At 35.4% G+C, this 17,865-nt stretch overlaps 1 pseudogene; it reads left to right on the top strand.

Moving 5' to 3' along the window:
- The first annotated feature begins 733 nt into the window (after positions 1-733).
- LOC122127653 lies at positions 734-833 on the top strand (annotated as a pseudogene).
- Positions 834-17,865: the final 17,032 nt, after the last annotated feature.

Here is a 17,865-nt window from a genome sequence, read left to right as displayed (position 1 = left end):
CAGCTATGGAAATATTTGGTGATGTAAATGCTGTAGTGTAAGTTCCTGCCTGGTTGGAAGGTAGACAGACCAGGACTTTAGGTAATCATGCATATGAATGATTTTTCACCTTCTTGGCTCTAGCTACTTTTGAAATGATAGGTATAATAAACAATTATATTTTGATAAAATACCTTCTAGTCTGAACAGTGCTGTCTGAACTGTTCATCTCTCTATGATCCCTTGTAACTAAGATTAATTTTGTTGCAGTAAGACAATCTTTGCTGTCAGGGTAAGATACTCTGGTTGGTCTGTTCCTACATGGAAGAATGAGAAAGGGTCAGGGAGACATTTGTGCCAGTAAGACCTCATTTGGGACATTTTAAGCTGCACAAGTTTAGAAGTAGCTCTTGAGCAAAGCTTACTTTGAATCCCTTAGCTCCACAAACCTAACTCAGTTGGACAAATAAGTACTTGAAAAAGCCATCACCTTTGCACCTAGCTATAAAGGCTTCAAAGTATGATAAGGTTTAAAATGAAAAAGACTTAAAATAGTCATTGACAAAAAAAGGTTGAAATGTGAGCAATCAATTAAACAATATACATTTTTTCCCCACTCTACACAGAATTTTAGGGAAATAAGATCAATAGCATTGCTAGGAACAATAAGGTTTCCTTTTTACAAATAGGCAACGAAAGATATATGCCTATATTAAGATTGCATCATTAACTACTTAAATTTACAAGATACTACATGCTTCAGCAGCACATCTACCTAAATTGCAACAATACAGAGAATTACATGGCACTTCCACAAGGATGATATGGAAATTTGTGAAGTATTCTTCGGATTCAAGAAATGAAAAACAGTTATTAAAAAGTTGATTACAAAGATACAAGTGAAAGAATACATTTAGTTCATAGAATTAAAAGTTTGTCTTCAGTGTATTAACTCTTCATCTTAGAAAGGCCTTTACATAGCATAACCTTTACAAAACATTTGAAATTAGATAACATTGTCATTTTATCCCAAAGAAATAAAATACTATAAGGACCTAGGAAAAACGGAATCTTAAACTGTTTCTATATGGAATGCAATCTGAAAGGACACATTTATTATGAACCTATATATTATAAATCAATGTAGAATTCAAAGTATTATATTTGGAGAGAATGAAACAGATTTTGGACATTATACAAACAGAATACAGACTATTTTAAAATAAACTTTTTCAGACAAGTACCAGAAATATCTTTAGTTTCTTTACTACTCATTTCAACAGGTAAGTTAAACTTATTTCTGATTTTAAAAAATCACAAACTCTGCAGAAATCATTATAGATATATACAAACAAGTCTTGAATACATTTTGATATCAAAGTCAGGCAATTCACTTGGAAGAATACCATGGAATCCATGAAGTTTTACAGTAAGATATTGCTGTTACTTTGTATTGTGAGAATATTTTGGAAGGACACAAAGATGGACCATCATTTTTGAAATTTAAGAAACTTAACCGAACCATTACAACATATGAGAACAATTTGAACAGCCTTCCACAACTTCAAAGATGTAGTGATACATATTATGCTTTTTGCAATATCAAATGCAGTTTCTTCCAAGTTGTTCTTCAGACCTGGTTTGATAAAATGGTTCAACAGAAGGCAATCCAGCATATTTTTTCTACCTCTATTCCCAGCAGCAAGATGCAAGGGGGTCAAGAGGCATTTAGTTTGGACATTGATATCTGCATCATGATGAAGTAAAAAAGAAGCAATTCTGGTATTATTCCATGTATAAGCACTGTGCAGGGGTGTCCGGCCATCGGCAATTATTTCATGAATATCTGCCTCGAGCCACCAACTCATGGATAATGTCTAAGTGTCCATTGTAGGCTTGCCAATGAAGTGGGGTATACTCATCCTCATTCCTAATATTCACATGAGTGGCCTTTTTGGAAAGTAGTGTCTACACTGTAGTAAGCTGAGTATTTTCGGCAGCCCAAAGAAGAAATTTGCTTGGATCCTTCTCCATCTTTTTTCTTGCAAATGATACCATTCCTCACTTTTTCATCTTGTTCCTTGTCTTCATCCAAATTGCCTAACCAGTGACTTTGAGTACCACTGGGAATGAGGTGCCTATGTATTTCCCCAATAATTCACATTGGTTGAACTGGTCAGAAAAATCCAATGAATTTTCTGCTTCTGTTTTTTCACCATGATTTGTTTTCTCTTTTTCCATGTTTTCTATTCTAAATTATTCTCACTGGTGAATAGGGAATTGATAGAGAAAAGAGAAAGATTTTCCTCTATATTCAAAGTTATAGGCTGAAAATGATGACCAGTGGTGTCTTCATGTGCAGCTTATTCTAGGAATGAGAAAATAGGAAATAATGCTTTGTATGAAAATGATTGGGATAATGGCAGAGCAGAAAGTGAAATGATGCAAGCAAAAATATAAAAGCAAAATAAATTAAGATAATTATGGAGCAATCATATTATCTATGAGAACCATGAAAAAGAGAGAGGAAGAGAAAGATGTACAATGACCTAGCTAGCCACAAATTCCATCCATGCCTCTGATCAATTTATAGAGGAAACAATTTTATTTTTAAAAAAGAGATGGAAATAGAATTTATGTATTTACTTGAAATTAGTAAATACATTTTAGTAGCCTACCCAAAGATACATAGCTTTGACTAAATTACAGACAAGAATATAAATCCTTGACAATTCTAGTAACAGATCTGACAAATCAGTTAAATCACACTTTTCCTGTACAATGAACGAATGTGTCTATTCTAGAAAAGCAGCTAGAGAAGGAAGGCCGATTGTATCTGTAACAAAACTTTGTGGAAAATGGTATTGAGGATTACTTACTGGTGATCCACTTGCACTGGAAGCGTGATTCTGAACTATTGCTTGCTGATTCTGAATTATTGCTTTAATCATTATATTCTCCAGGAAGAAAAAGTGAGATTTAATTGATAGCAAAGAACTACTAATACATTTTGACTTCTCATTAAGCACCTTCAATCATCAAAATCACATGAAGACAATAGACAGGCCTACTTATTTTAGATGAAAATGTGTGTCTTTACAAAAACAAGAAATTTAAGTAGTCATACAAAGGACTTCTATTTTATTACTGCGTTATACTTTTTCCTAATATTGGGCAACAATAAATAATGGACCTATTAGAAAGCTCTTATACCTCATATGTTCAATAGTGAGTCCTCTCATATTATATCATGGTATTTTTTGTTTATGGCCTTAAGAAGAAATTTACTACCATGAATTTCTGACAGGACAATATCATCACTATACATCTTGTTTCTATACACTCAGTTTTAAATTACTATCTAAGTATGTGCATTAATAACTATAGAGGAAAAAGAAGCCACACCGGTGACTTTTGTTTTTAATCCTAGCTAATAAGAAAGATGAAATCTGAGGATTGTGGTTTGAAACCAGAAAAAGCAAGGGAAAAAAAGGCCATTAGATTCTGATTTGAAAGTAACCAGCAAAAGCTAGAAATGGAGCTGTGGGAAAGCAGTAAAATGCTAGCCTTGAGAAAAATAAAACAAAAAAGTAACAAATTCTGGGAAAGAAAACCAACAAGACCACAATAAAGGCTAAGAAAGCACACCAAAATTGAGAATCCAAGAACCATAGGAAGAACCCAGTTGTCTCTGCACACAAGAAGGTGTTATCCACCTGTCATTTTATCAAAGGCAGGAACTCCCAAATAGCTCAGAGTCCTATCTCAATATTAACGGGATTAACTCTCTAATTAAGCGACATAAACTGTCTAATTGGGTTAAAAAGCAAGATCCTTCTATCTGCTGCCTTCAGGAGTCACACATTGCTAATAAAAACAAACACATTTTGAATGTGAAAGACTGGAACAAAATCTACCAAGCAAATAGCCCCCATAAACAGGCAGGAATTACTATCCTAATAGCAGATAAAATAGACTTCATATTAAAATTACATAGAAGAGATAAAAAGTTCACTACATACAAATTAAGGGAACTCTCCTTATGGAGGAAATTACAATTCTAAATCTGTATTCGCCAAGCAACGGAGCAGCCAAATATATCCAAGAAACACTACTTTCCCTCAAATCTCATATAGATCCAAAGACATTAATTGTTTTGGGACTTTAACACACCACTATCCCCACTGGATCGATCAACTTGGCAAAAACTCAACAGAGAAACCGCAGACCTACACAACTGCATAGATCAACTAGATTTAACAGACATCTACTGAGTATTTCACCCAGCAATATCAGAATACACGTTCTTCTCAGCAGCCAATGGAACATTTTCCAAAATAGACCACATTTTACCTCACGAAGCATACTTGTCCAAATTTAGAAACATTGAAGTAATACCTTGCATTCTCTCACACCAAAAGGGAATCAAATTAGAACTCAACACCAAAAGCCACCAAAGAAAGTCCTGTAACACATGGAGGCTGAAAAACACTGTTGAACCACCAGTGGGTCATGGAAGCGATTAGAAACGAAATTCAAGTGTTCATGACATTCATCGAAAAGGAGCACACAAACTGCCAGCTCCTCTGGGATAGAGCAAAGGCAGTACTCAGAGGCAAGTTTATAGGTCTGAGTTTCTACATCAATAAATTGGAGAGATCTGAAACCAACAATTTCAAGACAGCTAAGCCTCCTTGAAAAAGAGCAGCAAGATAAACCTCAATCTAGTAGACGGAAAGAAATACTTAAAATTAAATCAAAATTAAATGAATTAGAATTCAAAAAATCCATAGAAAGAATCAACAATACAAAGAGATAGTTCTTTGAAAAAATTTACAAAATAGACAAACCTTTAGCTAATCTTATTAGAAAAAAAGAGAACATACCAAATAAATAAACTTAGAGATGAGAATGGAAACACCGGAGAAACAATGAAGATTCATAACATTATAGGGGAATACTTCTCAAAACTTTATGCTAATAAGTTTGAGAACTTGGCAGACTTCACCTTTTCCTAGCAAATATCGACATGCTGAAACTAAACCAAGATGAGTTAAACCATCTTAACAGGCCCATATCCAGCATTGAAATAGAAACAGCAATAAGAGACCTCCCATCACAGAAAAGCCCAGGACCAGATGTTTTATAGCAGAATTATACAAGGCCTTCATAGCAGATCTCACACCAATACTCCTTCAACACTTCAATTAAATTGAAAGAGAAAGTTCACTACCGAATTAATTCTATGAAGCCTTAATTACCCTCATCCCCAAACCATGCAGGGAATCATCAAAGAAAGATAATTATAGACCCATATCATTGATGAACATTGATGCAAAACTTCTCAACAAAATTTGGCCAATCAACCACAATAATTCATCTAATAAAATCATACCCCACTATCAAACAAGATTCATTTCAGGGATGCAAAGCTGGTTCAATATACGAAAAACAATATAATTCATCACATCAACAAGAGCAAGGATAAGAATCACATGGTTATCTCAATAGATTCAGAAAAAGCATTTGACAAGATCCAACACCCCATTATGAGGAAGGTTCTGAAAAAATTAGGAATCCATGGAATATTCCTCAATACACTAAAGGCTTTATATGACAAACCTACAGCCAGCCTTGTACTCAATGCTGAAAAACTAAAGCCATTTCCTCTAAACTCAGGAATGATACAAGGATGTCCACTCTCTCCACTTCTCTTCAATCTAGTATTAGAATGCCTAGCTACAGCAATAAGACAAGAGGGAAACATAAAGGGGATGCAAATAGGGAAAGAAGAAGTAAAACTTTTCCTCTTTGCAGATGACATGATCTTGTATTTAAAGAATCCCACAGACTTCACTCCCAAATTACTGAAAGTGATTCAAAACTTTGGCAAAGTAGCAGGGTATAAAATAAACACTCAAAAATCAATGGCTTTTATATATGCCAATAATAAGAAAAGTGTAGCTGAAATTAAGAAAGCAACTCCATTTGTATAGCCCCACCAAAAATAAAATACCGAGGAATTAACTTAACCAAAGAAGTGAAAGACCTCTAAGATGAAAACTTTAAAAACCTGAAAAAGGAAATCAACACAGAACTTTAAAAATGGCCAAAAATCCCATGCTCCTGGATTGGAAAGATCAACATTGTGAAAGTGGAAATACTTCCCAAGGCTATCTACAAATTCAATGCAATACCTATCAATATTCCAACCTCATTCTTCAAGGAAATGGAAAAGGCAATCCCAAAATTTATATGAACAATAAAAACCCCGAATAACAAAAACAATACTTAACAGAAAGAAAATGCTGGAGGAATATCAATACCAAATTTCAAACTCTACTACAAAGCCATAGTAATTAAAATATCTTGGTACCGCACAAGAACAGAACTCAGGACCAAGGGAATAAAATGGAAAACCCAGAAATGAACTTAAAGACCTATAACCATGTAATCTTCGATAAGGGAGCTAAAAAAAAAAAAAAAAGAATGGAAGAAAGTCAGCCTCTTCAGTAAATGGTGCTGGCAAAATTGGTTAACTACTGTAGAAAAATAACGCTAGATCCTTTTGTATCACCCTGAACCAGAATCAACTCCTAATGGATCAAAGACCTCGGATTCAAAGCAGACACTCTGAAAACATTACTGGATGGAATAGGAGAAACCCTAGGTTTCCATGGCACAGGCAAAAATTTTCTTGATATCTTTTTAAACCAATTGTATTCACAAGTTGGAGAGTCTTTAATTCTTGCTTAGGTCTTGGTGTCTATAATTTTTAACCTTTCGTTTCTAACATTAATGATAGGTCAGACTGCATTTTTTGCGTACATGAAAGATAAAATATTTATCTGGGTTCAAATGTGATTTTTATATCAGTCTTCCTTTAATAGCATTTTAAAGTTGTAAATTTCTCTCAAAATGTTGGGTATCAAAAGCAATCAAAATACGACTAATGGTAATCAACTTAGGTGAGCTACAATGTGGAAATGATTGGTCCATAAGCCCTGCAGTCTGTTTCCAGCAGGAATTGGGCAGGTCATTCTTTCAGTAAGACTGAGTTAACCAGAGATGGCGTCCCCAGGCAGTGCAGTGTTGAGTCATGGGTAAAATACGATTTTTACTATTTTGAGCTAGAAATAAAGAACGTTATAGTTTAGCAGTTCCTTTCACAAGGGAGGTGTAAATTGATTATGACCGTGGAGTTTTCATATTACAGTTACCTATTTTCTAACAAAGTGAAATATTATTAGAGTCTACACAATAATTCTGGGTAATTTTCCTAGAATTAGTAGACTAAGTGCTGGTATTTTAGTCATAAAATAGAATGAAGTTATTTGATACAGTGGGAGATGGACCTTAGGCTAACACTTACCATGTGTGCAATGTTGTACTAGTAATTCCAACTCTAAAGACTTCAATATCATTATCTGAGAGTTCAAAATGGAAATAGTTACACTTTATGGAATTATTGTGAGGATTAAATTAGATATCATAGGTTAAGTACTTGGAAAAAAATCAATTAGCTTTTGGCACATTCTACCTGTTATTTTATCATGTAATGAATTCTAATATTTTACTGAGATTTTATATTGTGTATCTTTATGATGTGCAATGTGATGTATTGATATTCGTTGTATTGGTCACTTTTCTGTCACTATGAGGAAAATAACTGCAAAGAAAATTTCTGAGGAGGAAACTATTATATTGAGTCAAGGTTTAAGAGAACACAATTTAAGAACAGATGTCTCCATTGTTTTTAATTTTATTTTTTATTATCTTAAACAGTTGTACAAGGGAATTTCCATTCAACAAATCAGTTTTAAGTACAATGGATCTTTATATAACTTCCCCTCACCCTTCCAAATTTCACCCCCACTTTAATGTTTTTCTAGTTTCATTCTATCGGCATTAAATAGTATGCCTTCATTCTCTTCCTCCATCACACTCTTTATTCCTTCCTTTTGACTTCCCCTCACATCTTCCAAGTGATACTTTCCTAGTATTGATTTTGTGGGATTAAAAGTTCAATTTTATAAGAAATTACACCTTTTAAATACCCCTCTGCAAATAGCATGCTTTGGTTAATATTGTTGTGTAAACTTGTATAAAGTTCTAGCTTCCAAATATGAGACAGAACATGGCTCCCTTGTGTGTCTGGCTCTGACTTAGTTTACTTAACATATTTTTAGATATATCCATTTATTTGCAAATAATTTAACAGTCTTCATAATGGATGGGTACAATCCAGTTATGTATATGTACCATACTTTCTCCAAGCATCCCTCCACCAAAGGGCATCTGGGCTGTGTCTATAACTTGGCTATGGTGAATAGTGTAGCAGTGAACATGCTTCTGAAAGTGATTTCATTGTAACCTTTTGGAAGAATTCATCACTATCTTTCTGGGGAGCAATCCTCTAGACAGTTTTCCAGAATAAGCACATGCCTTCCTTCATCTCCATCACAACGTTTTTCAAGTCCTCAAAAACACACTACTCCTTACAGGTCTCAATAAGCTAAAACACACTGTGCCCATATTCTTTCAATATATTTTTTCATAATTGTACATATAATTTAGTGAGAACCTTCTATGCAATCCTAATGTGAGAATGCGGGACGTGACAAGAGAGTAAAAGTAAGAAATATGCAATTTAAGTTATCATCATATTGAAATCTTTTTCAGCTCTAACTCATAGCCTCACATACTATTATTTTAATCTTTATTTGATTACTTCATCTATCACCTAAATTATAACAGGTGATTTAAATACAAAGGCAAAAATGTGTGCTTTGATTTTGACACTAATGTGTGAGGATGCACAATATGTGAAAATAGATGGATTGGAATTAATAGCTATTATCTATTTTGTTAATGTAGAGGTGGTTTTCCTAAACTGATTCTCACAATTCACATTCCATTCAACAACAAGAAACGTGTGACAATTCCCTTTGTTTTGATCCTTATTAACTTTTTTTCCTTTTTGTTTTATAATGAAGGATGATTTCATAAATTTCTGTAGATACAAAAATGTGATAAAATATTTCTACATGTATGCATTGATATATACGTACACACATATATTACACAGGTTATAATGATCATTTATAACTGCTGTAATGGTACAATTTACTAAGTTATTAAAAACATCGACGGCTCATGCCTGGATTCCGGAGGCTGAGATCTGACGACCATGGTTTAAAGCCATCCTGGGCAGGAAAGTCCGTGAGTCTCTTATGTCCAAACAACCAACTGAAAATCAGAATTGGAACTGTGACTCAAAGTAGTAGAGTGGTAGCCTTGAGAGAAAAAGTTCAGGGACATCATCCAGTTTCTTAGGTCAAGAAATAAAATCTACCCCCAAAAAAATCTATTTAATTTACACCTGTTAAGTAGAGTATTTCCATTACCCAACTGAACATCCATGTTCATTTTCAGTGTAACTTCGTTTTGTCTGAAGTACCACAAAACATTATCACTTAAGTAGAAAGCATTGCAACGTGGGTTCATTCTATCTGTCTCATGGACTTTTCTCCACTCACATATTAAAATGTTACAATTTATTTAAAATCATAACTTTTTAATACTCATAATAGATTTTGAATTGAGTGTCTTGTGCCCCTAAATGGTCTTCTTACCACTTTGTCATGTCCTCAGCCCTAAATTATCCTGATTATTTTTCATATAGAATTTGGCTTCCTACTTGTGTATGATCTTGGGCTCAGCCCAATTTATGTTATTCTTCCTGAAATTTATAATAACAGGTGAATGGCATTGTGTACAGATATTTCTGTCCAGTCTGGGCTTTAACCACTATCCTCACAACAGTTCACACTCCCATGTACTCAGGATTTTCATAAGCTTGTCATAGCTTTTTTTTTTTAATCATTGCATTTCCTGCAGGTTCTTGAGTACTGAATTAATTTCTGTTTTCTTGGGTTGTTTTGTTTAATTTGAATGTATGTGTTGAGTTTTTCCTCACTTTTCCTTTTGTTTCTTTCACTCAAGTTCTTATCTAAAATTCTGAGAAACCAATTCTTCTTTCTCAAGATAGTCAAGGTGAACATTATTTATTCCAAAGCAATTTTAGTAATATTTAAACACCTTCATATCTATGAATGGTACACAAATGCTGAATGCTGAGAAGGGCCTTTTTATTTTCACAGCAGTCCTTAGCATACACAAACAGATCATGAAATAGATGAAGATAATATAACTACAGATGCTGGCCAGGAGGAGAAAAACCTATTATTAATTGTTTGACAGAGGCTTCCCTTCTGGAGAAAGAAATATGCTGCTTGATGCAGGATTACACAAAATCATATTGCTAGGAGGATCCTAAATGATAATCTAATACTACAGAGTTGTGAGAGATGAATTGACCTCCTGAATAATATACTTTTGGGTCAACTAAAAGCAGGCTTCCAAAAAGAGAGTAGATTTTAGAGAAACATGATGAATTTTATGTAAATAGGTCCTTAGCTGATTTTGTTAATTTGTGAAGTAATACAGGGAAATAAAGTACAGCAAGGTAAAAAAATAAAGAATTTCCTTAAGATAGTGTTCTAGCACAAAACTGGTGCTATCTTCATCTCAAATGGGCAGAGTAAGCCAGAAAAACACTAGAAAAATGGCAAATCCGGGTATCTCAATTCCCAATCTTGATAATCAGGGGTCAGAACAGATAATGAATAATCCAGACGAGAGTTCCCAAATAGCTCTACAAACACTGCTGGCAAACATGATAAATGAGAAGTTTGACAACTTACAAAGGACTCTGTATGAGCGTGATAGGGAGAGAGAGGAAGCACCCCAAAAGTCTATACAGAAATATCATAAGCGTGAGGAAGCTACTCAAAAACTGATTCAGGATTTGCATGAACAACTTGAAAATACTCAAAGAGAAAGGGAGGAATGGCTTGAGCAGGCTGAGAACACTCAAAGAGAAGTGCAGGAATCCCACGAACGGGAGGAAAGAGAGCTGCAGAAATCCCACAAACGGGAGGAAGCTAATCAAAGAGTAATACAGCAATTGAAAGACCAGGTAGAGAACACACAAAGATCACTAAAGGCATTCATGGAATCCATTAACAAAGAGCTGAAGGAAGTCAGGGAGACCACAAAGGGAATGCTGAATGGAACCCAACAGAAGGAATGGGAGTCCAAAGAAACCATAACCAATCAATTAAGTGATTTGAGAACAAACACTGAACACCAAATTAAGGAAGTAAAGAAATTCATACAAGACCTAAAACAGAGCTTCAACAAAGAACTTGAAGCCATCAAAGCTGACCAATTAGAAGGAAAAGAGATAAAAAACAAAGTAGAGAGTCTTGACAGCAGGTTAGACCATGCAGAAGATCGATTCTCAGGGATTGAAGACAGCCTAGATATTACAGAGAAAGAACATACAACCATCCAAGATAAGTCCAAGAAATATGATAGAACTATCCAACACCTGGAAGACACCATCAGAAGGCCTAATCTAAGGATAATGGGTGTACAGGAGCACCTAGAAACAGAAGTTAATGGTCTAGGAAATTTGTTTAACAGGATCCTAGCAGAGAACTTCCCAAACATGCAAAAAGATAGGCTCATTCAGATACAAGAAGCCTTTAGAACCCCAAATAGACCAGACCAGAATAGGACATCCCACTGTCACATTATAATCCACACAGGATCAACTCATAACAAGGAAAAGATCCTTAAAGCTGTCAAGGAGAAAAGATAAATCACCTATAAAGGGAAACCAATTCAAATCACCTCAGATTTCTAAGCAGAAACAATCAAAGCAAGAAGAGCCTGGAATGATGTATGCCATGCCCTAAAAACAAACAACCATCAACCAAGAATACTGTACCCAGCTAAACTCTCCTTCATAACTGAAGGCCAAATAAAAAGCTTCCATAGCAAAGAAAAATTGAAGCAATACTTCTCCACCAAACCAGCCCTCCAAAAGATTCTTAAAGATGTCCTACACATAGAAAACCAACAAGACAACAATAAAGGCCAAGAAACTGCACCCAAACTGAGAATCCAAGAACCATAGGAAGAACCCAGTTTTCGCAGCCCCCAAGAAGGTGGATAACATGGAAGGAACTCCCAAATACCTCTCTATCCTTTCTCTTAACGTTAACGGACTGAACTCTCCAATTAAGAGACATAGACTGTCTAGTTGGATTAAAAAAAAAGAACCTTCTATCTCCTGCCTGCAGGAGTCACATCTTGCCAATAAAACAAACACATTTTCAATGTTAAAATCTGGAACAAAATCTACCAAGCAAATGGCCCCCATAAACAGGCAGGAGTTGCAATCCTAATATCAGATAAAATAGACTTCAAATTAAAATTCGTGAGAAGAGATAAAGAAGGTCGCTACATACTAATTAAAGGATCTCCTCCTCAGGAGGATATTAAAATTCTAAATTTCTATTCGCCAAACAATGGAGCACCCAAATTTATCAAAGAAACACTACTTTCCCTCAAATCCCATATAGATCCAAAGACATTAATTGTTGGGGATTTTAACACACCAATCTCCCCACTAGATAGATCAACTCGGCAAAAACTCAACAGAGAAACCGCAGATCTAAACAGCTGCATAGACCAACTAGACTTAACAGACATCTACCGAACATTTCACACAGCAGCATCAGAATACACGTTTTTCTCAGCAGCACATGGAACGTTTTCTAAAATAGACCTCATTTTAGGCCACAAAGCAAACTTGTCTAAATTCAGAAACATTGAAGTTATACCTTGCATTCTCTCTGATCTCAAGGGAATAAAATTAGAACTCAACACCAAAAGCCAACAAAGAAAGTCCGGTATCACATGGAGGCTGAACAACACACTGCTGAATCATGAGTGGGTCATCGAAGAGATTAGAAAGGAAATTCAAATGTTCATGCTATTCAACAAAAATGAACACACAAACTACGAGCTCCTCTGGGACACAGCAAAGGCAGTACTCAGAGGCAAGTTTATAGCTCTGAGCTCCTACATCAACAAATTGGAAAGATCTGAAACTAACAACTTAATGACATATCTAAACCTCCTTGAAAAAGCAGCAAGATAAACCTCAATCCAGTAGACGGAAAGAGATAATCAAAATTAAATCAGAATTAAATGAATTAAAATCCAAAAATACTATAGAAAGAATTAACAAAACAAAGAGTTGGTTCTCCAAAAAACTTAACAAAATTGACAGACCCTCAGAAAATCTTATCAGAAAAAGAAGAGAACACACCCAAATTAATAAACTCAGAGATGAGAATGGAAACATCACCATGGAAACAACCAAGATTCAGAACATTATAAGGGAATGCTTCTCAAAACTTTATGCTAATAAGTTTGAGAACTTGACAGAAATGGACCTTTTCCTAGCAAATATTGACATGCCAAAACTAAACCAAGATGAGTTCAACTATCTTAACAGGCACATATCAAGCATTGAAATAGAAACAGCAATAAGAGACCTCCCAGCTAAGAAAAGTCCAGGACCAGATGGTTTTACAGCGGAATTTTACAAGGCCTTCAAAGCAGAGCTCACACCAATTCTCCTCCAACTCTTCAATGAAATTGAAAGAGAAAGCTCACTACCGAACACACTCTATGAAGCCATCATAACCCTCATCCTAAAACTAGGCAGGGACTCATCAAAGAAAGAGAACTATAGACCCATTTCTTTGATGAACATTGATGCAAAACTTCTCAACAAAATTTTGGCCAATCGACTTCAACAATTCATCCAAAAAATCATATACCACGATCAAACAGGATTCATTTCAGGGATGCAACCTGGTTCCATATACGCAAATCAATTAATATTATTCATCACATCAACAGGAGCAAGAATAAGAACCAAATGCTTATCTCAATAGATGCAGAAAAAGCATTTGACAAGATCCAACACCCCTTTATGATGAAGGTTTGGGAAAAATTAGGAATCCATGGAACATTCCTCAATACAAAAAGGCTATATATGACAAACCTACAGCCAGCATTATACTCAATGGTGAAAAACTAATGCCATTTCCTCTTAACTCAGGAACAAGACAAGGATGCCCACTCTCTCCACTTCTCTTCAATCTAGTATTAGAATGCCTAGCTACAGCAATAAGACAAGATGCAGACATAAAGTGGATTCAAATAGGGAGAGTAGAAGTAAAACTCTCCCTCTTTGCAGATGACATGATCTTGTATTTAAAGAATCCCATAGACTCCACTCCCAAATTACTCAAGCTGATTCAAAACTTTGGCAAAGTAGCAGGGTATAAAATTAACCCCCCAAAAGCAATGGCTTTTCTGTATGCCAACAATGAGAAAAGTGTGGCTGAAATAAGGAAAGCAACTCCATTTGTAATAGCCCCACAAAAAATAAAATACCTAGAATTAACTAAAGAAGTGAAGGACCTCTATGATGAAAACTTTAAAATCTTGAAAAAGGAAATCAACACAGCACTTAAAAAATGGCAAAACCTCCCATGCTCCTGGATGGGAAAGATTAACATCGTAAAAATGGCAATACTTCCCAAGGCTATCTTCAAATTCAACACAATACCTATCAAAATTCCACCCTCATTCTTCAAGGAAATAGAAGAGGCAATCCAAAAATTCATATGGAACAATAAAAGACCACGAATAGCAAAAACTCTCCTCAACGGAAAGAACACTGCTGGAGGAATATCAACACCAAATCTCAAACTCTACTATAAAGTCATAGTAATCAAAACAGCTTGGTATTGGCATAAGAACAGACCTCAGGACCAAGTGAATAGAATTGAAAATCGAGAAATGAACCTACAGACCTATAGCCATCTAATTTTCGGTAAGGGAGCTAAAACAATAGTATGGAAGAAAGACAGCCTCTTCAGTAAATGGTGCTGGCAAAATTGGTTAACTACATGCAGAAAACTAAAGCTAGATCCTTATATATCACCCTGTACCAGAATCAACTCCAAATGGATCAAAGACCTTGAACTCAAAGCAGACACCCTGAAAACATTACAGGATGGAATAGGAGAAACCCTAGGTCTCCTTGGCTCAGGCTGAAATTTTCTGAATAGAGACCTGGAAACACAGCAAATGAAAGAAAGGTTGGACAAATGGGATTGCATAAAGTTGCAGAGCTTCTGCAGGGCAAATGACATACTAGCAAGATCAATAGAAAGACCACGGATTGGGAGAAGATCTTTACTAGCCATACAACGGAAAAGGGTCTCATATCTAAAATATACTTGGAACTCAAAAAATTAACCCCCCAACAACAAATCCTCAAAGAAACAACTTCCCAATATATAAGTGGGCGAAAGACTTAAAGAGAAGCTTCTCTGAAGAAGAAAGAAGGATGGCCAATAGACCCATGGAGAAATGTTCAACATCCCTAGCCATAAAAGAAATGCAAATCAAAACAACATTGAGATACCACCTCACTCCAGTTAGAACAGCAAAAATCAAGAACTCTAACAACAACAGATGCTGGAGGGGATGTGGACAGAAAGGAACCTTTCTTCATTGTTGGTGGGAATGTAAACTTGTTCAACCACTTTGGAAAGCAGTATGGAGGTTCCTCAAAAGACTTCACATAGAACTCCCCTATGACCCAGCAATCCCACTTTGGGGCATTTACCCTAATGTTTACAAACAAGGCCACACTAAAGCTACCAGCACAACTATGTTTATTGCAGCATTATTTACCATAGCTAAGATATGGAACCAACCCAGATGCCCCTCAGTAGATGAATGGATCAAGAAAATGTGGTGTATATACACAATGGAATTCTATGCCTCCATCAGAAAGAATGACATTTCCCCATTTGTTAGGAAATGGAAAGGCTTGGAAAAAATTATATTAAGTGAAGTAAGCCAGGCCCAAAGAAACATAGGTCCCATGGTTTCCCTTATTTGCAATATCTAGTATATGTATGAGTCAAGCCGAAAAGGTCAGATAATGTGATGTTAGGAAAATGAAACCTTAAATATGTATTTTAATGTTTTTTTCTTTCATGCATGTGTTTCTAACGCATATATAAGATTATTTCTTTGTTGCTTTGTATGTCCCTCCCCCACAGTGTAATCCCCGCTTTCAGTATATTTGATGTCAGTATAACTTGTGGAGGAGATGGGGAAAAACAAGTCGTTTAAGGATTCAGGTGGACCTGTTGCAACAATGAGAAGTACAAAATGTCATGTCAAAAACAAGCTTTAAAATGTCGGTGTGGGGGGGCGGGAAGGATTGGGTGGGGGGAGCGGGGAGGTTGGGAAGGGAGGTGAAGGGTAAACAAAGGAGGAGGCTGCAATGTTTGGTAAGAAATGTACGCATTATCCTGCCCATGTAATTGTAACCCCTCTGTACAGTATGTTCTGAAATAAAATTAAATTAAATTAAAAAAATAATAAAGAACTTCACATTGAAATACTCATTTGTGTTTGTCTATGTGTGCATGCATGTGTGAGTACACACACGCACATGTGCATATGCTCATGCATGCATTCATCATTCTGGAGGCTTGATAGTGCCTAGGCACTATTCCTAAATTTCTGTGCCCAAGGATAGTGTTCTATCACTTGAGCCTCTGCTCTACTTCTGGTTTTTTTTGGAGATAATGGTATGTATTTTCATGATTGGACTGGCTTGGAACAGTGGTCTTCAGATCACAGCCTCCTGAGTAGCTAGATAACCTGATTCAGCCTCTGAATAGCTAGTTAAAATTCTGCCTGTCCTCTATGTTTCACTGCTCTTTTATTCTTTTCCTAAGGTAATCACAAGTCTAAGACATATATATTTCTAATGGCTTTAAAAATACTGTTACTGCTTGGCACAAGTGGCTCCCATCTGTACTCTTTAACTAGTTACGAGGCTTGAGAACAGAACCCAGGCCAAAAGTTTAGTGGACTTCCTTCTCAATCTATAGCTGGGTGAATTGGATCATTTCCACTATCCTGCATTATCTTCAGGCTAAGTTTGGAAGGACTGCAGAATCCAGGCCAGCCAAGGTAGGAACCTAGACACGTTGGTGTGCAACTCTGGTGCCATTGATGATGGGAAGGCTAAAAGGACAGATCAGGTGCATGTTCTTGTGGAAAGGGAACACCTATCCTAAAATTAACCACTGATATGACGCCAGCCTAGCAAGAACAATACCCCAAGTTGAAATCCCCACAATTTCCCACAACCAAAATAAGTATATACATTAACATCCAAAAACTTAGTACAATCTGTTCTTTGCTCAACTCTCAGCTTTATCTGATTATCATATGATATGATAGAATAGTTTCTTCATTAAACTTAAGATATATTTAAAACGACATGGAAAATTCTTTCTCAATTATTAAATGCAAACAAATGGCAAATTGCCTCATTTCTTACCTATTTGATGACCACTATAAATTCTTCTTATGATTATTAGTAGTGGTAATATATTCTGACTTATTACTTTATTTTGTAACAGTTTTTAAACATTTTGCTTCTCTGCTGAAGTTGAAGTATTTAAATAATATTATCAAATTATATTCCTTAGGTTCTTAGGGCAGTTTTTTTTTACAAAGTTTTAAACAATGGCTTCTAAGAATTCTTAATTGGTATATTATTTGCTTTAGTTTTAATTTCAATTTAATTTTATTATAAAGGTAATGTACGGAGGGGTTATAGTTACATAAATAGGGGTATAAGTACATTTCTTATAGAAGCAACATTGTTATCTCTCCCATCGATTTTTTTACAATCAAAAATAGAACTACTGATGCTTTTGCTGTTGCTATTGATCTATGGGTACTTTTGCTTTCTTGTTCATGCATTCTTTATTAAAAAAACTTGATATACAGAGGGTTTACAGTTACTTAAGTAAACTAAACAGTAGACTTCACTTTATTTTCTAAATTTCAAAT

The sequence above is a fragment of the Dipodomys spectabilis genome, unplaced genomic scaffold (assembly GCF_019054845.1).
Source record: "Dipodomys spectabilis isolate Male_0828 unplaced genomic scaffold, ASM1905484v1 ptg000306l, whole genome shotgun sequence".
In the NCBI taxonomy this organism is placed as follows: domain Eukaryota; kingdom Metazoa; phylum Chordata; class Mammalia; order Rodentia; family Heteromyidae; genus Dipodomys; species Dipodomys spectabilis.
The sequence above is the reverse complement of the archived record's forward strand: the minus strand, read 5'-3'. Positions and strand labels throughout refer to the sequence as shown.